Source organism: Athene cunicularia (genome assembly GCF_003259725.1).
Source record: "Athene cunicularia isolate RWA chromosome 5 unlocalized genomic scaffold, athCun1 chr5_part1, whole genome shotgun sequence".
NCBI classification, from domain to species: Eukaryota; Metazoa; Chordata; class Aves; order Strigiformes; family Strigidae; genus Athene; species Athene cunicularia.
In genome coordinates, this window is record NW_020799101.1 from 31664639 (window position 1) to 31688014 (window position 23376).

Below are 23376 nucleotides of genomic sequence, written 5' to 3' on the forward strand. Positions count from 1 at the left end.
TTTTTTGGGGGGGTGGGGGGTTGGCTGGGGTGGTTTGTGTTTTTTGGGGCTTTTTTTTTTGTTTTTTAATTAATAATATGAAAATGGTAAGACTTATTGCTGCTGAAACAATTTTGGGTGTACTGCAAACCAACAAATCATGTCTATTTGTACAAATACAACCTGGAATATTTATTAAATGTTTATATTTTCTTTACTAAAGCCTCAAATAGGTACTGGATATATTTATATTGGTTAATATGTATCAAAATATTTTTAAAGCTATCTATTTTTGTCCTGGGTTTGTGTGGCGGGGTCTTTGGTAGCAGGGGAGGGGGCTACAGCAGTGGACCCTGTGAGAAGCTTCTTGAAGCTCCCCTGGCTCCAACTCAGACCTGCCTCTGGCCAAGGCCAGGCCAATTAGTGACAGTGTCCAGGCCTCTGCGATAATGTATTTAAGAAGGGGAAGGGGATAGGGGGTTGGCACTTTGAGGACAAGTTATGAGAAGAACACCTATAGGAACACTGAGGTCAGTGGAAGGAAGGATGAGGAAGAGAAAGAGGTGTGCTGCAGCAGAGAACCTCCTGTATCCCATGGTGAGATGGCAGGACCACTCTCCCTGCCACCCATGGACGTCAACGAAGATACAGAGGTTTACCTGTGGAGGACCCCCGGGTCTCTGTGGGAAGGAGAAGCTCTACTTTTGCAGTACAGCACCGGGAGAACTGCGAGATGTGGAGGTGACCCATGCCAGTGCATCTTGAGAGGAATGCATCCTGGGGGTAGGACTCACAGTGGAGAGAGTTTCACAGAATCGTCTAGGTTGGAAAACACTTGAAGATCATCCAGTCCAACCATGAACCTAACACTGACAGTTCCCAACTACACCATATCCCTCAGCGCTATGTCAATCCAACTCCTAAACACCTCCAGGGATGGGGACTCCACCACCTCCCTGGGCAGCCCATTCCAACGCCCAACAACCCATTCTGTAAAGAAATGCTTCCTGATATCCAGTCTAAACCTTCCCTGGTGCAACTTGAGGCCATTCCCTCTTGTCCTATTGCTTGTTACTTGGTTCAAGAGGCTCATCGCCAGCTCTCTGCACCCTCCTTTCAGGGAGCTGTAGAGGGCGATGAGGTCTCCCCTCAGCCTCCTCTTCTCCAGACTAAACACCCCCAGTTCCCTCAGCCGCTCCCCGTACGACCTGTGCTCCAGACCCCGCACCAGCTCCGTTGCCCTTCTCTGGACACACTTGAGTCATTCAATGTCCTTTTTGGAGTGAGGGGCCCAAAACTGAACCCAGGAATCGAGGGGCGGCCTCCCCAGTGCCGAGTACAGGGGTCAGATCCCTTCCCTGTCCCTGCTGGCCACGCTATTGCTGACACAAGCCAGGATGCCATTGGCCTTCTTGGCCACCTGGGCACACTGCTGGCTCCTGTTCAGCCGGCTGTCAATCAACACCCCCAGGTCCCTCTCTGACTGGCAGCTCTCCAGCCACTCCTCCCCAAGCCTGTAGTGCTGCTGGGGGTTGTTGTGGCCCAAGGCAGCCCCCGGCATTTGGCCTTATGGAAACTCCTCCAGTTGGGCTCAGCCCATGGCTCCAGCCTGTCCAGGTCTCTCTGCAGAGCCTCCCTACCCTCGAGCAGATCAACACTCCCACCCAACTGGGTGTCATCTGCAAACTGACTGAGGGTGCACTCGATCCCCTCGTCCAGATCATCAATAAAGATGTTAAACAGGAGTGGCCCCTACACCGAGCCCTGGGGGACACCACTCGTGACCGGCCGCCAACTGGATTTAACTCCGTTCACCACAACTCTTTGGGCCCGGCCATCCAGACCGTTTGTGGAGGACTGTCTGCTGTGGGAGGGATGCCATGTGAAGCAGAGGGAAGAATGCAGAGATTGCTTTCCCCCACCTTAGAGGAAGAAATGGCAGGACTGACTGCACCCCCATCCCCTGCCCCTGTGCTTCTGGGGGAGAAGGTAGAAATATTGAGAACAAAATTGAGCCTGGGGAGAAGGGAGGGGTGGGGGAGGTGTTTTCAAGATATGGTAATGCTTTTCACTGTCCCATTCTGTCAAGTATTGTTTCTGTTAGTTTTTGAATTAATGTTACTTTTTTTCTTCCCATAATGTTCCTGTCCTTTGCCCGTGATGATAACAAGTGAGTGACCCCTCCCTGTCCTTATCTCAATTCCTGAACTTTTTGATTAATTTTTCTCCTCAGTGCTGGAGGGAAGGGGTGAGTGATGGCTGCATAGCACTCAGTTTCCCTCTGGGCTCAAAACACAAACCCTTTTTTAATATTTTATTAGTATGTATCACATAATGATAATTCCTGTGAATATATCATATATTTATGACTGTGGCTCCTATATATGGCTTTGAGAAAAAATAGATTTGACTAAACTGGGGTTAAAAATAGTTGCTAAACTTTCCTTTCAGAGATCTTATAAAAAAATTTCAGCTTTTGATCATGCTGTTGGGATTGAATTTCCCTACTACTTTCTTAGAAGTTTGTTTAAAAGAAAATGAAATCTCTCATGTCACCCTTAAAATAGTGTAATTTTAATTTCATATAGTTATTAAAGCAAAGAACTGTCAATGGATACATGAAAAATAACACATAATACACAATTAATTCCACATTCATTTCTAACATTTGCACGACGTTACAACCTTATCGGCTTTGCCATTATATCATATATTTTTTGTGGGATATTTGATCACAAAATTGAGACCAAAAGAATGTGGGCTGCCTCTTCAATTGATATTATACAAGGTATATTCTTAAATTAAGAAAATAAATACAGTTAATTAAATCAAAGTTTTCAAGGTAGCAATGTTATCAAAATAAAAATCTACTTTATTGTAACCCAAAGATATTATAATGTAACCCTTGTCATGTGTTTTTATGTATTACTGAGAAGAAAATAAAAAACATTTCTATGTATTATCTATAGAATCTTCAGATAATGTTTACTATAAGAGGACTTTCTTTTAAGAGGGCATAATGAAGAAAGTCTCTGCGCCCCTGGTGAAGTGGATTTAACCCCATAAAAAATGGTATAAAGAGAGGGGCAACAGTGTGGGGCTGATCTCATTCTATTGTCCTACTTTGAACATTTCTAAGCCCCAAAACATTGGAATCGTATTCTTGGAGGGAACTTCATTTATGCAGATTGCTTTGCTTTGATTATTTCCAGAAGCACTTTCAAGCCATAGAAAAATCCCAGTTTCTAAGGGAAAAGAGAAAATTGGTGGAAAGGGAAATTCCCTCCCTTTCAAATACATATATACTAGCCTTTTTGCAAAATGTTTCTGCAGCGTTGAACCTTTTTTATTATATATGGATATACAGAGAGCAGGCAGTTCAATAGGAGAAAGAGTGGGTATTTCAGGAAACACCATTTGGAGAGTGCATACAGGTTGAACTGTAATTTCAACTTTCTTTGGTGGTCTAAGATTTAAGTACCTGTCTAGAGAGAGGGTTTGTGTAAATGGGGTGACTTTCCATTTGGACACAGCACTTTGTCCCAGAAAAAAACCTAGATAAACAGTTTACAATGCAAAGGTAAAAGAGGTGAAACTTACCCTTGTACAATTCTGACAAACTGGCTTCACACAGCATAGGTGATCCTTTAGGTTGTTTAAGAATCATAGAACAGAAATGTTTTGTGCTGGCTTTATTAGTTAGGACAGGGAATAGTTTCCTCTAGAGCTGTACATCTTGGCTGCTTCTGCTTGTTTTGCGCTTATCATTTATGTTCCTTTCAAAAAAAAAGATCACCTTCATCTGATTAAGGTGTAGGTCACTTCCTCATGGCACACTGTATGTAGTTCAAAGAGCAAGCTTATTTTCATAGAAAAGACTATACATATATAGTGTCACCAAAGCCAGATAAAAGAACTTATCAACATCAATGTGATGTAGATAAGCAGACAGTCCTTTATTAACAGCTGGGTGCACAGGGGAGATATCTCACCAACAATGCACACCTAACTCGTGTAGCATGCTGATTATATTGGATACAGTAATACATATTAATCAAGTTTTCATATATAAACAGGATAATTCCCGTAACTCATTTTCTTATTCCCACTTCTTTTTGTTTATGCACACAAGTCCTGAAATGAGTAGGGGGGCTGCTTTTGCAACCACCATGGACTACTGATTAAAAGAAAGACCCTCCAATGCCCTTGACTCAAAGACTTTGTCTCACATTGCTATTTTAACATGCTTCTAGGCCCTCTCACAATGCAACTTTTAGAACACCTGGTCTACAGGACAATAAATCATCCTTACCAAACAGCCTAACAACGGGAGCTCATCTAGCAGCATAGATGGTTGTATAGTTACTTTAAACTAAATACAGTATCTCTACGACTATAGTAGTCATAAAGTACTATAGTAGTAAAACACTACACCACTGTCTTTTATAAAAAAACCCAATATTCCTGTGGAATTCCATTTGATTAATTAGTCCTAATCATTCCTTATAAAAATCACCAAAAATCATCAACTCATATTAATAACAAACCAATAACAATCAGTAATTGTTATTAATAACAATGCCATATATTTTTATTAATTTGAAATAATGTAAACATAATGCTTAATGGAATGTCACAATAACTCTCTACAGGTAGAATGTTTAAAATGGCCGTATTTTTATTCTTGATGTCAAACTGCAGGTAAATAATGTTCAAAACTATTATGAATCTTGCTGATTTGAATCACTGACACCAATGGCTGGTCACCATTGAGATGATAGTATTTAGATGTCAGATGTTATATGAAAACAATTAAAAACAAACAAACGAACAACAACAACAACAACAACAAACAAACAAAAAACAAACCAACCAAAACCCAAACCTTTGATTTTTTTTTTTTTCTTATAAAATTTTGCAATTTTCAATTTAAAAGAAAATGGATGTAGCTTATAGAGGTTTCACTCCTTGGCACTTCAAACTGGTTTGTTTCTGTCTTTTCCCAGTTGTGCAAAATATGATTGACTCTATACCCTGTTTTGAGATGCTGCCAATAATATTGTATTTGATAGCCTTCTCTGCTAGGCCAAGATAATGGTAATGTTAATATATAAAAATAAATCACAGTCAGTGTACACTCTTTGTGGCAGTAGGAAAACATCTTTAAATAATAATAGTGGATTTTTTTTGCCTTTATGACTGAAACAAATTTAGCTTGAGTGGAAGATCCCTTAAGATCTGTCATCATGTTATTGCAAGGAATTACAGGAAAAAGAACATGTATCAGCTTGTAGTCTCTCTAGATGTCTGCACTGCTTAACCATCAAAGATTAGACTTATGTTTTCCTGGCACCCTCACTGTGGCATCCTCTGGCTTTTATTCATTAGACCTTTGTTAACATTTTCAGGAGTTTTTCTATTTAATTTGACTGTGAGTGGACATGTTATTGAATTGCTAACATATTGCTTTTTTTGAACAGCAAATTCTTGTTCACTCTAGGTTAACATTACCCCAAGAGTAATAGTGCAAAAAAAATTATTAGGTCATTAATTTAACAAATTTTTAATTTTAAATATAATCTGGTTCAATTTCAAGAATAGAACTATACACTTTACACTTAATTTTTAACATGAAAATAAATACTCTCATCAATCACAGGAAGTACAAATGCCAGTGGCTTTATAAGAGCTAACATTTTATTGTTATTAACATTTCTAGATAACAGAAGTTTACAACTGAGTGCAGCTTTATAATGAATTTATACAGTTTGTTTTTTCATATGTAACTGTATCTACAGATATGATAGACTGCAGTTTGGGCACACTGGTTATTTGTAGTAGGGCTAGGGAGAAAGATACACGGATGAATTTGATCAGGACTGCATGCTGTGACTTGTACATTAATCATGAAGCATCATGCTTATGCAGATGTGTAGCAGCCCAATTTGGCATACAGCACAGAACACTGGGAATAAAGTTATGAGCTATTGGGCCTCTGAAGTGTGATCCTTGGCCAAATTTTCAAAAGCAAAGTAGATCTAAGATGCCCTTTTACTTTTGAAAACAGGTGTACAATTGTCTTCTTAGTGCTTGTTTCATAGCTTCAGCTGTAAAATAAAACTGTATCTGTTAGTTGGCATGATTTTTTCCTAGTCACTGAAGAGTATCTGTGGATATTCTGAATCACAGACAAGAAATTAAAATGTTCATTCAGAGCACAGACGCACTGAAACTGTTGAGAATCCTTTGGTAATTTGAGAATTTTTGCTGTGTTTTTTGAGCATTCTGCCTTCTCAAATATTGAGCTGGATTTTGCACTTTCTTCCTTCTTGCTTGGTGCCTGATGTTGTCACGTGTTTTCAATAATTAATCAAAATATTCTAATTTTAGTTTTGAAAATTCAGTGTCTTAAATGCAAATATGCAGAATATTAAGCATTCCACTTTAGAATACAAGGTTTCATTACACAAATTAATTCATACTCTTGTCCAGAAATTACTCTTTAACAAAATTTCTGACTTCCATGGATGTTTGTCAGGTTTTCTTCACATTTATTAGTAGAACTGAGTAAAAATTAAAGAGTAATTTGCTTACCGTTTTAGCTGCTGTATAGAAAAAGAAATTAGTACTTAGAATCAAATTCACTAGTGTCACAGTAAACACAGCACCAGCTCTTTCATGACTAACCATCATAAAATATGGTATCTTTCACTAAATAAACTCATCTTGTTTGCTGGGGTTTTGCCTTTTGGTCCGTGTGTTCTTCGCTTGTTCACAGGCTAGAGTGTTGATTAAATTGCTTCTATACATAATAGCGAAACACATAGTGCTGGTTATGTGTACAAGAATAATAATCCCTGACAGCAAAAACAAGTTTCTGGAGACTGTCATAGAAAGAGACAATCACAACCTTTTAACAAAAGTGCCAATATGCTTAGAAATATCTGAAGATGACCCTTGCTGTGATGACTCGTAATGCACTGAGATTCTAGTGGAAATTGTTTTTCCAGCTACAGTAGACCATCAAATTGAAGCCAAATTTTTCCAGCTACAGTAGACCATCAAATTGAAGCCAAACAGTGCAAATTTTATGTGTTAGGCATAACAAGAGAGAGAAAAAGAGAGGGTGTGTGAGTGAGAGATTTTGTGATTTTTAAATTGCAGAGGACACATCATCATCTGCATATCACATCACATTCTGTCCAGCAAGGGATTATTAGGGTCCCTTACAAGGAAAAGTATTATATCTTTTGCTGTATTTTATGGTTATATGAGTACTTTTCCTGAATAATCCTGTGTTCTGGGCACACATCACAAAAATGATAAGAAAATAAATTTATCATTATTAATGGTTAATATAGACACTTCATAGAAGGCCATAGGTTCGTATCTCAAGTAACTTCTGGACAGCAAGCTGAGACAATGCAGACCTTGGAAAGTTAATCAACTTTCTATAACCTATCCAAATAAGTAAAACAGCAAGGGTGAAACTCCAAAATTTTGAATTCTACAGAATGATTTCTATCAACTCCACATTTATAACTTAGCTGGTCAGTGAGCTTCAATTAATAACACTGATTTCTGTTTTGAATAAGGTCAGTAATTGTATAAAAAACATGTGCTACAATTAGGAAAGGAAAATAAAGGTGAATTCTGAGAAGAGACCACCTTTGCTCATATGTGAGCATCAAGTATTTCCATCATGATTGTTGTAGGCAGGTCTAAATGAATAAAAGCTAAACCATCAAACGAACCAGTCCTATACTTTTTTTTTTTTTTTCCTTCCCATTTTAAGCAGTTTATAAGCATATCTCAAGTTCTGATAGTTACCTAAACGTGTCAAACATCCAGCTTTTCTGTTTCCTCTGTATAACAAATGTTCATCCTCTCTGGAAGACTGAAATTAATAAATTTAAGAAATGCTGAAATCAGGACATCTCCAAGCTCACAAACTATATATACATTTTCATTTACAGACTGTATGCTTGATTTTAGAAAGAAAAAAAAAAAAAAAAAGGAAAAATGTGAAAAAAAAATGTTGACTCTTGATGCACTATATTACATATCTCAAATATTTGAGGAGACAGATGTATTTTTTCAGAGTATTCTTTAAATAAGAGAAGAAATAGTGCTGGTAGGGTTGTTCATTTGAGAGAAATTGCAGATGAAGAGAGAATGGACATAGTTCCATCAGAGAGTAAAACAGAGATGTAACTTTTAAAAAACCTGGTACAAGCAACCACCAGCCCCTTCAGGAAATCTTAAAAAAGCTATGAATGAAAAAATTCCTCTTCCCTTTTTGCTCTTTTTAGTAACAGTTTCATAAAAATTATATATGTGTTAGACAAGTAGTTACTGCCTAAGACAAATGATAGTACTTCTTTTGGAAGAAAAGCCCACTCATTCATTATTGGAAACACGTGACAACATCATGCACCATTGATTCTATACTAGATGTATATTATATACACAGTGGTCAATAGTATGAAGACCTGAATCCATTTAATGCTTATTATTCTTTATAAACATACTGAAATATTTAATTTTCTTATTTACGTTAAATTCAGTCATCGTCTTCTGCTCTGACCATTACTGCAATGCCCAAAAGCTGTCTCTTTACTCTGCATCTTCCCATTTAAGTTTTTAGTGAAGAAAAATGTTCCCTGGTTTCTTCTAGGATCTGAAGGCAGTCAGTGAGTGCTTATGGCAGTCAGGAAATCTAGCTATTGGTGCAGGACTGGATGTGGTGAGGGAAGAACCTCTTATAGAGCCAGAGGGAACAATTTATGAAGACATCTCTTGAGTTTCAGCTCTGGGCTGCCTGGAACAGGGTGAGCTTTCAGGAGCTGTGGAGAGTAATGAGGCAAAAAGATGAGTTCCACAAAGACAATCATAATCTGTGAATTAACACAGTGAAATCTTGAATTTCCACTGTGCCAAGTAAATCGTACTTTCTTCTTGACTTTGCAGGATGAGCAAGATTTACTGTCTATTGAAATTCTCCTGAATTACTCTTAGTAGCTCTAGAGAAATAATTCAATTTTAATTTGAGTAATATTAAAATAGCGCAGTAAGAAAATAAAGAATAATTATCATGTTAAAAAAAAATCCTTAATATCATTATGAATCTTATGCTTTCAGAAAACAGAATAAGGAAATTCTTTGCCTTTGCAGACCTGACATTTAGTTGCCTAATAAAGTTCAAATTGAGATTAAAATCTTCTAACAATGAAATGAAAATAACTATAGAACATCTTGGCTTTCATGGGCAACATTTTGATCTTCACTATTTGAATATCTAGGATAAATAGGGCTGGTAGAATATTTAATGATGAGCACCTTGTTTTTAACTTTTGATTATGAAAGGACTAAATGGAGAACTAAAATAGTGTTTAAAAGAATTCTTATATAACTTCAATAAAAAATATTTTTTCTTTTCTTATATAGAAAATAAATAGAAAATTTGGCAAAAATGTATTTTTTTGATGCCCTAGAAGCTCTCTCTGAAATATATGGTAGTCTTTTTCACAGGCATAATCACTACAGAATTTTATAAATTTGGATTTGTGAACAAGGCAAGAATATTTGAAAAAATATCTCTTTTGACTCATTCTAAAGTACTTAATTTTACTGGTAAATATAGAAATACTCCTTTCTTCCTTCTTATCGTACAAAAAATAAATTTCAAAGCATAAACACTATTCCAAACTGAATACCAACAGTAGGACTTTTCCTAGAAGATTTAGTGACACTGTTTGGGCTGAGGTTATTTTATTTTTAGCTTAAAAAGAATTTTGCATGTTCCTTGATCTTTAGAACACTTCTCCTGAGATCCCTTTCCTTGCCAGTCCTTGCATCTGTGTTAGTATGATCTCCTTGGCTCCTCTGACTTAAAAGTGGACTACAGCACCTTCTAGGAAGCTGACTCAAATCTTGTCTGACACATAGGCTTCAATCGTCACAAGAAATATATGCATCCAGCAGTAATGGTATCTAAACTAAGCCTTTCAACAGCAAAGCAACACCTAGCTGACTGGAGACAGGATCAAAGTTCTTGAAACAGAATGACATTTTGGAAGTGTTTTGTGAGTGTCAAAACATGTTTTCCTCTGAAATGCATCGCTGACTCCTCCAGTTCATCTCCATGTCCTTTAAAAATGTTTATGTTTGTTCTATATTATTTATATTCTTGAAGCTCGCTTCAAAAAGCAGTACAAGATTTAATGTTGGTTATAGTCATTATCTCTTTCAAAGTGCTGTTTTCTCAAGTGTGTTAGCCTCTTGGATTTTTGAAGCTCCACTACATTTTAAACAATGAGGTTCAAATACCCACATAGCAAGGAGGACTTTTCAGAAAGTTTGGGTATTATTTGACAGGTATCTCAGTTTCTATAAAATATATGGACAATAAACTCTTATGATTTCTGAGCTCATAAAGTTTAGCTTTGCCTTAGGGAAGGGTAGTTTTCCTAATTTTCTGTATGTAAATCAAGACAGGTAACTTGCCTTGTAAACAATCTAGTTTCATTTTTGTCTTCATATCCTGCAATAACCATTAGCTAATCCTTGGATCCCCAGTCCACAAAACTGCTGCTGAGTTCTCCCGTCTATCAAAGTGTCCAGACACCTCTGGCTTGCATTTTAAAAAGAAATTTCTGATCTCCCTAGCCTACTTATAACTTCAACTATTCCCCGGATCCTTTTCCTGTAAAATTCATTTTCTCATTACTGACAAGAAGCCCTGAGCTTAATCTTTGTGTGTATCCTTGTAGTCTTTTCTTCTGTGCTTTTGCCATCAGTTTACTGATAAAGGTAACATACCTGTTCACTGTTGTAATTCTTCGGTAGATCCCTTCTCTCAAAGACTGTAAAGAAATCAGGCCTCCTCAGGACAGTGAGATTTAGAAAACTTGTAAAAGAAACAACAAACATATAGAGCTGATCAAGAGCCTTCACAGAGATCTGTTCCTTGGCTTCTGAGAGACAAGGTAGCTTTTTAAGCCAGAAATTTCATTAATAACAAATTGCAGGAAAACATTGTACTTGGTTTAATCAGTACAAATTTGCTCCCAAATCTTCTAAAAGCATCAGAAATAATAGCTCTTTTTTTTGACCAAAACACTCCAAAACAGCGAGAAAATTAATTTACTCATGTCTACAAATTGTTTGCTAAGAATAAATTCCCATGCAGTCCATTTTTGTTAATATATTCAAACTCTTTGTGTAACAGTGAATAGAGCTATTTTAATTTGTTTAGAAAGTCACATACAGTGTTTTCTCATTTGCAACTAATTTCTAAAATATTGGCATGCTTTTAACACTTATAAGTTCAACTTTTACAAAACTCTGCCTGAGTCACTTTTGCAGAATTATGTTATTAAAACTACTTTTACAGCTCTCATAGATTACTGTCTTTATGGATTAAGTTTCAAAGTGTGTGAATGTATGATTGCCAGTTGTCATAAATGCTGGGAATTAAACTTGTGTGTTGAGTGGTAAATAGCTTCCTTACTAGGAGAAAAAATGAAGTAAGAGAGGGATAACAAGTGGACACTTAGTAAACTCTCTAGTCTTACTGACATGATAATACAACCACTCATTATTTAGTGGCATGCTTTTTATCTCTTTACCCACTTCTAAAGAAAAGGATTTTAATCTACAGGTTCTTCTTCTGACACAAGGTAATTTTAATAATTTAGTAGATGACCCTTATCACCCAGGAGGTGTACACAGAAGTGAACAGTTGCAATGGCTTAGATGTGAACTTGGAAGCCGAGTGGATTTCTTGAGGTGATCTGTGCCCTCAAATTTTTTAATAAACACTGAAAACGAATATAAACTTGTGCTGTGTGATTCATGTATTTTATTAAAAGGATAGCAAAGAAATATAAACTTACATATATTAATGCAAATTAACTGAGATTTCATTAAACTAACATGATTGAAAAAAAGTAATAATCAAGTTAGAGTCATTACAACTCAAAGCAACAGATGCAAAGATCAAAGCTCAAATTTGTTACAATTGGTAAGGATATCAAATTCTAAAACTAAAATTAAAATTAATTGTTTCAGGTTTGGGGAGAATTTAGGGAAAAGACTAATTTTTCCATTTCACTTGGGGGAGCCCTAGCTAGCTCAGGAAAGTTGTATGTGATCTTGTATAGTTTATGCTTTTACATTTTCCTCAGGCTGGTACATCTCCTTGAGCTCTTTTGAGGTCACATGGTAAAACATTTTGGCTTCTCTGAAAATGTATATCAGCCATATGTTTTTCTCCTTAAATCTTACTGTTATTGACACACATTTTTATTATTCTTTCCATGACAATTAATTAAATAAAAAAAAAAAATCTTGTAGCCTTAATATGCAGATACTGGCTTAATCATTCATAGTTGAAGTATTTGAAAGTTAAAATCTAATAAACAAGAAGTTACTGATTGATATGCTCTGAGGTCAGTGGTTTTATCCAGTAAACTGTTTACTGTGGTTTACATTAAGTATTTGTTCTTTGGATGAAATGGAAGAAGTCAGTGGACTTCCTCCACTTTATGTTTTATTTATATAACTGTTACTCTTCATAAAGTGGTTTCAGAAGACAGAGGTTTCTGTAGAACTCAATAGAAGTGCAACATGTCTTGTCACTTTGCAGAAGATTAGGTGTATGCTTTATTGTCCTTCCTTTGAAGATTATTTCAATCAAGCAAGAAGCGCCTCACTACTATAAGAATGAAAGGATCATTCCCTTTTCATAAGATTCTTTTTTTTGGGTGTGTGTATGTGTGTGTGTGTGTAATTCTTTGTCCATACTTGTTGCTATAGAGAGAGTTATATATATGAATTCAATAGATGAATTAGGTTAAACCTAAGCAAAGTTAAAGGACACAAGAACATGAATGCTGCCCGTGCTTGGTATACTATAGGTCTATCCACTTCAGCAACCCTTTTTTATATTGGCCAAAATGCCAAATGCCTAGGGAATACTCTAAGAACAAGGCTGGTATGTACTGATGCCCCCACAGGACAGTTTACCTAACATCAGCTATTGTGAATCAGGGACTTAAGCTCCTGCCTCTCTAGTTAGTACACCTAAATGGACTTTTTCTGTTTTATGAAATGTCCTGTCAGATTTTTCTTTCTTCTCATAATTATAGCTTTATAGGACAGTCCTCCTTCATGTAATTTTTAAATACAAAGTCTGAGTTATCTCTTATCATATATCTTTAAAGGCTTCACTTGTTATGTTCTCTCTATGGCTGCATTGTCTTTATAGTATTTTTACCATCTAGAACTGCTGTGTACAATAACACTGCACATAAGTCTTATCTATTTACAAAATGTTGAGTAACCTAAGTCTAAAGACCAGCTTTTATTAGACCTCTCTAGTAAAGTCAGTTCTTCACTTACAATTAATTTTTCAGATAGTAAATTAACTTGTTCTTGATGGATTTAGTTTGAACTATGTTTACATTTTAAATCAAAGTACCATGTATGCTAAACTAAGTGCTTCATAATATCCTATGTATATTGCATATACGAAACGATCCATATTAACTATGTTTCTTTGCAATTGGCAAGTTTTTCATCTTAGGAAACAATGACCAATTTTTAATTCTTAGTTTATGTATTTCTTTGTTTAAAAGTAAATACTGAGAAGCAGAATAATTCTTCAATAGTCGTTTAGTAGTGGATTTATGCAATGTAACTTCAGGTTTAACTTGATAAAGGTGTCTAATCTCAGCAGGTTGTGTGCAGTTAACTGAGAAAGACTGGTGTCTTCTAAAGGCAACTCCTCTTATACAAAAACAGATTCCACAGACTGGCTCAGTTACTAACAGAAGACAGGTACTAATTTCCTTCTATTGATTATAGAATGAAGCAAGACAACTTGCACTGAATAGACAATTAACTTTTCAACAGCTAAAGATCAGTGATATGAGTCTCATTCCTACTGTCAGATATAGTTAAGGACTCAGAAACTTCAGAGCTTAACTCCATAGCTGAACCTAAACCTGGGTACCCATAAGGTGCCACAGAACAGTTAGACACTAAAGAATGACTAGATGAATAAACAGCTAACATACAGCTTCCTAGAGTCAGTGATCATATAAAATCATTCAAATCTTGACAACCACGCACTGCATGTGTGAATCTGAGAAGATATCAGCAATTTGATTAATCTGTCCTGAACAATCTCCTTAAATTAATCCTTATAATTTCTAAGAGATAAGATCGTTTTTTGTTTGTTTGTTTTCCTGAAAACAAGTTTAGAGGTAAAGATTATCACCTGTATCACCTGTAGTATAAAACGCTTCAGTTCTCTGCCTACAGCCAGACAGAAAAAAGGAAGAGTATTTAACCCCTTTCTGTACCTCTGCCACATGGTTATCTTCTTCATTTCAGAGAACACCGCTCTTTTTTTGGTCTTTCTTTTTCTTCCATAACCAGTGAATATTGATGTGTTTGATATGATTTGCATAATACCAAGCTTTAGCTATATTAGTAGAGAATATTGTAACCTAGGATAATGTTAACTTCATATCCTTATAACTTCAGTAACTAATCATCGCACTGAAGATAATTTTTTTTGTTGCTGCCAAGTCCGAGAGGAAAGGACTCGGACAAGGTGCTAATTGGACCATCTATGGAATACTAGTGACAAACTTTACAGATGCATTTAATTTATTTCTCAAGAGGCCTTAGACAATAAGTCTGATTATGAGAAAAGAGTGAGAGTTGTTTCTAAACAAAGTCTACCTTTCTTTCATGGAATCCTTTCCTTATTCCCATTTTCATGTAGCTTCTCCTTTCCAAATCCACCAGTACCCTTACTCCTGTGGTTATTTCTTATCAGCAAAGAAAGTTACTGCAGAGGGACAGCTAGATGTCTAGAATTAGAAATTACAGCAGCATCCTTATTCTAACCAGTGATCTCCCGCACTAGGTGGACCACTCATCATAGCCCCTCTGACAGTGCAGTTTCTCAGAGGTCTTTCTGTTTCAGTCTAGTGTCAATGCTGTGGAACAGTGTGTTATGTTCTTTTAAATGTGCCTCACTGCATTGACATTTTCATTTTTGCATATATTTTATGCTCTTTTTATGTTGTTCATTGAAAGACGTGTAAGCCTTCCTGTCTGAAAACATTAGTATCCATAATTTACTCAAATATGATCATACACTGTCACTTTGTTCATTTATTTTACTTCCTTAGAACCCAGTCCTGAAGGTAAAATTTCCTGGTTTGAAGACAAATCATGCTTATCTGGGGCCAGATTTTGCCACTTCTATTTAGGTTACTTGTGTCTTATCATGTCACCATCTTCTATTGATGGAGAAAGAAAAACAAAGCTATGAAGTCTTAATAAAAATGTTTGTCATCAGAAGAATACACTTCCTCTCAAAGCTGGCCATAAATAAAAATTAAAGTAGTACAAGGATTGTTCTGTGTTTAAAATATACCTCTCTGTACATCTGTAATGTTATTTCTGGCCCTATTCATAAAATCACCGATTAGTAGGAAACATAAGTGGCTCAATTTGTAAAAAATATGTAAAATACAATTTGGTGTTTACTCTTTCTCTACATGCATAATTCCAGTCCTCTGGTTTAAATTTCTTTTATGACAGTAATGATATCCAGCATGGTGTGAGTAAAAGACCAACACATTCTTGTAATCAAGATATATTTGAAAGGTTTAGCAACATTCTTTTCTAAACATATTTTCACAGGTGCTCTGCATTTTAAATTACTCTTTTTGGCAACTGGTGCGCTGCAAGATATTCTTGTGACCTTTCAGATGTGCAGCTTGCAAAGTCCCTGAAGTGATGCAGCAACAAGCATTGCACTGTTACAATCTCTTTTGCAATTATGTTATCTGTGTACACAATACATTTGACGTTTGTCAAATCCACGTCACAGTTTTCTAGAAAACCTGTTAAATCAGAAATGTTCCACAGTCCTGTAATTATTACTTAGATGTGGTGTTCTTTTCTCATGGTGCTAAATTAATTGATTTTTAAAACACTGATTTAGGCCCTTAGGCTTGAACACTGATCTAACCCATGCTTGCTGAAAACTGAATTACCTATAAGCTCTTCCCCATACTGGAAGAGAACAGCTTAGATATTCAAAGAAAATTTGGTGACCTATCCATTTTGAAACTGAAAATCTTATTCTTAGCACTCCCAGGATAGCATAATACTTCAAGCACTCTAAGTTGGACAAAGCTAGCAAAATATTTGAGCAGGCTGAATGCTAAAGAACTCAAAGTTACCTTTTATGCAGTTTGTCATATAATTATTAATAGTAACCTTGGTTCAGAAAATCATACCATGTATTCTACAAAACAAAACTGCCAGTCATGTTTATTTGTTGTTCTAAATTTTCAGTAACTGAAAGTACTTTGAAAACCACAAATAGAAAGATCTAAGAGAATACTCTAATGGAATATTGCTAACACTCTTTTAAAATGAAGTGCCTTGAATGGTTGCTCATTCACAATGTACTTAAATGTAGTTAATATATTTACTAACATTTTTCTAACAATATTTAAAGTACCTAAAGTATCTTTAAGGTAGGGGAGAAAGTAAATTTTAATGCAAAATTATTAGATAGATAATTGGATAACATGAACACAACACATAATTCATTATCATAATGAGATGTAACTGCCTTGTGTAAGAAAAAGGATTTACTGCACTTTTTGTGTAAATGTTTAATTTATGCAGTATGAGGAACGCAGAACTAATTAAAGCCATACAATGTGGAGAATCCTATCCTTTGATGGCACAATAATGTTAAAGATAAGGAATATGGAAAAGGCAAGCCACATAGGAAAGGAAATTTGTGTATCAAGAAAAAAAAAAGATCCTATATTTCAAAAAATAAAAGGCCAGCAGTGTAAGAGAATATGTCACCTTGGTGTTGGATCTATGATTTAAAAATAGGTCCAAATCTGAGAATTTGGCAATTGTCAGAATTTGTCTCAAATTGCCACAAACTCAGCTCATATGAGCTCCATGTCAGACTCCTGACAACCAAATAATATACCTTACACAGCTTTCAGTGCAAGGGACAAACTCGGAGCATTAGATTGTACTGACTTAATCACTGCACAGGAAGAAATAGATAATTGGGATTAGTTTCTTTTTTTATGTTCCCTTTTAGGCCAGATTTGCAGCACATCCTCCACGTCATTGTGCCATAGTTCTTCCAACAGTAGAAGAATTAGGGTGGGGTTTTTTTGTAAGAAAAAATTACTGGTAAGGGTAGCTGGATTCTTGCCCTTTTTTCCTTAGCCTAACTGCTGCAATATGGACAATCCCTGCAGGAGAAAGGATACAGGGAAGGGGGTTACTTCATGACATCCAGGTTAACATTAATAAGTATGCTATTTTCCACACAATTAATTATTATGTTGGGACTTTAAGCAGAGTTTATAAGAAACAAAGACAAAAGCTTAACTGTCTGGGACTGGGTAGGCAAATATCATGTGCAAATGGAAAACAACACTGAATTTTTTTTTTTATTATTTTTTTTTTTTTAAGAAATGCATGTATCAATGACTGGACAGCCCTTATAGGTACAAGCTCCATCATACTAAACATTTACCTCATGTCGTATTTGCACTGTGCAACAATTCTTGTGTTTCATGCCAAGGAACAGGTAATGCTAAAGCCATGACAAAAACTGCAGTGCCATTTGAACACAATGCTAGACTTAGACTAACTAGTTTTGCAGAAGATAACCTGTCCTTAGAAGGACCATGGCACTATATCACATGTCTGGGACTCAAACATTGATCAAACAGGTAATTCAGAGGAAACTATAGATTTAATTATTAAATTACCTCATTACATTTACACATATCCCACTCGTGGAAGTGTAAAGCCTTCAAATATCAGACCAGAATGCAAACATAAAAGGTCTTGTGAGAAAAGACTTAGAACATGTGGAAATATGAAGGGAATTGTGTCCACATACTTCATGGTAAACTTTGGCAGATCAGTTTTTCTTCCTGTAAGCAAACAAGTAATATTCAAAGTAATGAATTTATGGGTAGCTAGGTAATAATGTGTTTATTCTGTGTCTGTCATGATCAAGGACAGTACTCTGAATTGGTGCATTTTTTCACTGATATTTGATCACAGATTCATAATTCTATTCATGGTTTTAGGTAATGCAATGGCAGTGTTATTTAACTAACTTGTGATATTCTGTTATTGGGCTTCTAGTCTAGAAATTAATGAGTACTTCTCAAAGTGAAATGCTTATGGACAGATCTGCTGAGCTATTTTTTTGAAAACATTTTAATAAATCAGAAGCATCCAGTAACTGTATGTTTTATCTATACAAAAATGCTCATAAAACTTTCCCATATATATTGGATTTATTATATTTCTCCAAAGCAATTTGAAAGGCACTGAATTATACTCCCTTTCAGGTTCTGAGAGAACTTTAGTAATAAAAGCAGAAAAGTTGCTACTGAAATTCATTTTCTTATAGATTTATAGGAAAACTGAATCTGCTTTGATGTCTTTTGCATTCCCTTGCCAGAAAAAAAAAAAAAAAAAAAAAAAAAAAAAAAAAGAAAAAAAAAAAAGGAAGAACTTCTATTAAATTTAACAACACTCTCCTCTTCTCCCCCCACTCCAAGCCTCATTTATCTTTTATGAGCCCTGGGCATCCTGCCATAATAAAACTGAGCATAATACTAGAGTTCTATAATCATTTGGCTGTTTCTTCTTTTTTTACCCTCACTGTGGCATTAACCCTGCCATTTAAGAAGTTGGTTTGAATGGGTCAACACTTTAAAACACCACAGCATGTAATACAATATTCACAACACTGAACTTCTGCAATCAAGGTACCTGTTTTTCAGAGGGATTTCTAGCTCTGTTTTCTGCTAATAGCATTCCTTGCTTTTTAGCTTTGCCTAAAAATAACATTTGGGTTTTACATCTTTGCAGGAGTTGTGGGAAGAAGAGGTCTTAATTTTTTCAGATTTCTAAGAAGATAGATCATGACCCTTTTTAGCATCTAGACCTACTATCTGTTCATTTAAATGCATTCCATTGCTCTAAGAAGCTGATGCAATGAAGCCAAGGACAGAACTATTGTTAACTTTGTTTCAGTTGAACCAAACTATTAAAGGGGAGTTTATTGTTTGTTTTTTCTTTTTTTTTTCTTGAAGTAAGCATCTGAAATGAAAAAGCTTACACTGGAGTATCTGTCCAGAAATCTTTTAAAAAGGCTGGAGAAAAAAATTAGGCATTTGAGGTGAATGATCCTAATGTAAAGAAGCAAAATATTTCCATTGAACATTTCTCTGCAATTGCCTTTTTTTCCAAGGATTATACCTGGAGCTAGACCCTTATGTCTATACTATGGCATTTAATGTTAGATGACATGAATCCCTCCCATGTTGTCAGCTTCACTTTAACTTAAACATGAAATTTTTGCCATTCACTTTATCTGAAGTACAGTATTATTTATTGAAATATTTGTAAGCAACATAAACCCCTGTATTCTAAACTGAAGTGTAAATGTAAATGATACTTGCATTCATTCTGCTCAAACGCTATTTAAATAAAGTAAGAGCTATATCTGAGGGACATACTGGATACTGTCTTGGGAATTTTGAGCTGTGAAAGTCACTAGTAACCCAATATTGAACTCCTATATTCATTAACTGAAGCTATACAGCACAATTTATATATATATATATATATATATATAAGTACAATACAGAAAGAAATCTCACATGTACTTCTCTTGAAAATGCTGAATATATAGTTTTGAACACACAGTCAAGACAGTGGCTGACAGAGTTAATCTCCATTAGCTGCTTCCTATTGCACAGGTGAATAGAGGGAAAATGATAAATTGGAGATTGCAAACAGAGTTTGGTGCTTAAGATAACAGAGCCTGAGAGAAGGTAAGGGGTGGAGAGTCAGGTCTTCTATGTAGATTTCTTCTTAAAGTCATTACTCTCTGAAGAAAACACCTTCTGTGCTCTACTCTTTGAGCCCACTAGCATGCACAATGAATATGTTAACATTAGTAGATATTATGCAACTCAACTCCAATACTGACAGAAAATGTGCATAGGAATTTTAAGACATTTTCTTTAATACAAGGACTTTTTGAAACTTCTTCAGTATTTTATTTCCAAAGTTCATAAAGTCTCTTTAAAAACTGTAAAAGTGAAGCCAGTTAATCACAGGCTGCAGTGCAGCATGTAATGAAAGAGAAATGAGATTTTATATCAATCTTTTTTCTTTGTCAAAGATTTGAGCAGTGATGGTAAATTGTCTCACAGAAAGAATTTAGCAAAAGTTTAAAGAGGAAGCCTGGTCTGGCAGTTAAGGTGCTAATCTGAGAAATGTGTTATCTAGGCTAAGTTCCCTGATGTGTTGTAGACTTTCTCTGTGATCTTGAACAAATTGCCTAGTGGAATTTTTCTTGACTACCTATAGTTGTCTTCAAACCAGGCAGGCAGAACAAGTTTCCTAGGTTTATCTAGATATATCTAATCACTTGAGGACAATGCAAGCAGGAAACTTCTTCCACCTATTTTTAGGATAGGATGAATCACCTTTAGAGACAATCTCCCTCTCCTACAAGTAGTTTGGACTAGATAATTAGAGGCGAGATTTACTCCACTTTTAATGACCCTACACTTCAATGCTCCCCACACCTGTAAAATGAGCATAATGACATTTCCTTTCCCTTTTAGGCTATTATGAAAATAGTAAATTGTGCAGCATTAAAATACTGTAAGAATAGGATGATAAAGTACCACAGATACATACAGGACTGCTATGGCTGTCAGAACAAGAAATTCCAAAGTCTTTATAACTTCAGTCATAGTATTTTGCCAAACTCAATTCTAGCACTCTTAAAATCAACTTTAATCAGAATGTTATCTTGATTGTCATCTGGTTGGGTTCCTGTTAGTTATTCAGAGACCAACACATGGCACTAAATTGTTGAGGAGAAGATGAAAGACTTGCTATACACAAATGCTAGTCAGCATTCAGATGCTGGGAAATCTGATTTGTTACAGTCATGCATGGTATCTGTCAGAAAACAGTTTTAAGTACAACAGGTGCCTATCACTGAAAATACGACTCCTTTATTATAAATTATAAATGAGACATGTTAGTCATTAATTTCTGCCCTTTGTTTGGAAGGAAGATAAATAATTAATTTTTCAGAAACAGACAACAAGTGACTTGAAACCAGGAGAAATTTCAGGCCGAGTTCTCAGCCATGTCTGTCCGAATGAAGTGACATGTTGGTGATTTCTAGCAAGAAGACAACTTCAGTGCAGCAACCTATGAATTGGAACTGCAAAAAAAGATTAGGGTTTTTTGAACAGGAGTCCTGTGGAACCTATTGATGTTCTTATTGTTTAGGGTGGCTTATACTTGCAATGAAAAACTGTCAAGTCAATTTTACCTTTTTGTTTCACTGGGAGAATTCTACTTTCCCTCAGAGGACTGTATTTAAGACTGCTATGTCTCTTTCGTGTGGGTAGACATCTTCTGGACAACAAGTTTGTCAAGGTAGTGTAGCTGTATTAGAGAAAGCTTCAAGGGTAAATGCAGTCTACCACCCCTCTTTATCACTGAGGAGCATGTAAATCTGATAGTTAGTGGTCAGTTTTACTGCAGGACAGATTGAATCAGAAAAATGTCAGGTTTAGGATGGCTGAAATATTTTCTATCCAAGACTACCCACTGTAGTTTTTTCAGTGTCATCCAAGGCTGAGGTGTTTATTCAGTCATGGCATGGCACTTCAAGAGATCCCACAGAGAGGGAAGGCCTTCAAATGGAAACTGAAAAATTTCAAGCTGGTATTCTGAGTATAACAGTGTCACGTCCTACTCAGATGAGGGAGACAAGTGACTCAGATTCATAAATCCCCAGCGGAGTGGACAACAGTGAGTCAAGTCTCAAAGTCCAAGCATTTATTAACTTCCCACAATGTACTAATTAAACACACGATAACTGGCTAAGTATATAACGAGTTGTGGCAAGCAATACAATATGTGTTGCATTTCTTAATGGTAGTGAAGGAAAAGGGGGAAAAGGAAAGGAGGGAGATAGAGGGAATAGAGGAATAGGGATAACTGGTCTGGGTTTCCACATCAATCTCACCAGCGAGGGTTCAAGGAGGCATTCATCTTCTTCGCTTCACCTCACTCTCTGGGCCCTCCCCACTCTTTCCTCCCCCTCAATTTATACACACTTTTCCGGAGTCTGTCCACTAGGTCCACTCACACACCTACGTATTCCATGTATGGGGAGGGGTGAGGTGTTTCATGGAATGATGTCATTAGCATGATCTTGTTAGTCTTCGTTAGCAAGGGTGTTAACATTAATATGCATTTCGTGGATAATGAAGTAAAGGTCATTCACTGGGCAGATGACCCTTGAAATCTGACCACATGCACCAGAGCAGATCAGTCCTGTCTCCACAGGGCTCGCCCCTCCAGCTGCATCCTGTGTTATCAAGGCAGTCTTATCAGCTTCAACCTCCACACTATCTACCCGGTGACTCTAGTCTTGTCTTACAAGTGTTTGAGGCCTTCCTTAGCTCAGAGGGCCTCCACTCCCCCTGCTAACTTTTATCTCTTTCTCAGGATGTTTTTTCTCAGTCCATGTTTCTCAAAGGCTTGTTTATACATCACCTCATAAACAGAATTTATGTGTTTTGCTTATTTATCTACTTTGTGTGGGTAAAAAAAATCTTTTTCCTTTCTTGCAGACATATGCTCATATCCAGGGCATCTTTGTGAAGAAATTTCAGGTTTGCATCTCTCCAGAGCACATTGAGAATTATTGCACACATCATTATTTCAATTGCTTTTGAATTACTCTAGTTTTCAGTAATTTCCTTCATTCTATTCTCACTATGATATCCTTTCTTTCATTTTCACAGTTGATTGAAATCGAGTGCACCCTCAGTCAGTTTGCAGATGACACCCAGTTGGGTGGGAGTGTTGATGTGCTCGAGGGCAGGGAGGCTCTGCAGAGAGACCTGGACAGGCTGGAGCCATGGGCTGAGCCCAACTGGAGGAGTTTCAATAAGGCCAAATGCCGGGGGCTGCCCTTGGGCCACAACAACCCCCAGCAGCGCTACAGGCTTGGGGAGGAGTGGCTGGAGAGCTGCCAGTCAGAGAGGGACCTGGGGGTGCTGATTGACAGCCGGCTGAACAGGAGCCAGCAGTGTGCCCAGGGGGCCAAGAAGGCCAATGGCATCCTGGCTTGTGTCAGCAATAGCGTGGCCAGCAGGGACAGGGAAGGGATCTGACCCCTGTACTCGGCACTGGTGAGGCCGCCCCTCGATTCCTGTGTTCAGTTTTGGGCCCCTCCCTACAAAAAGGACATTG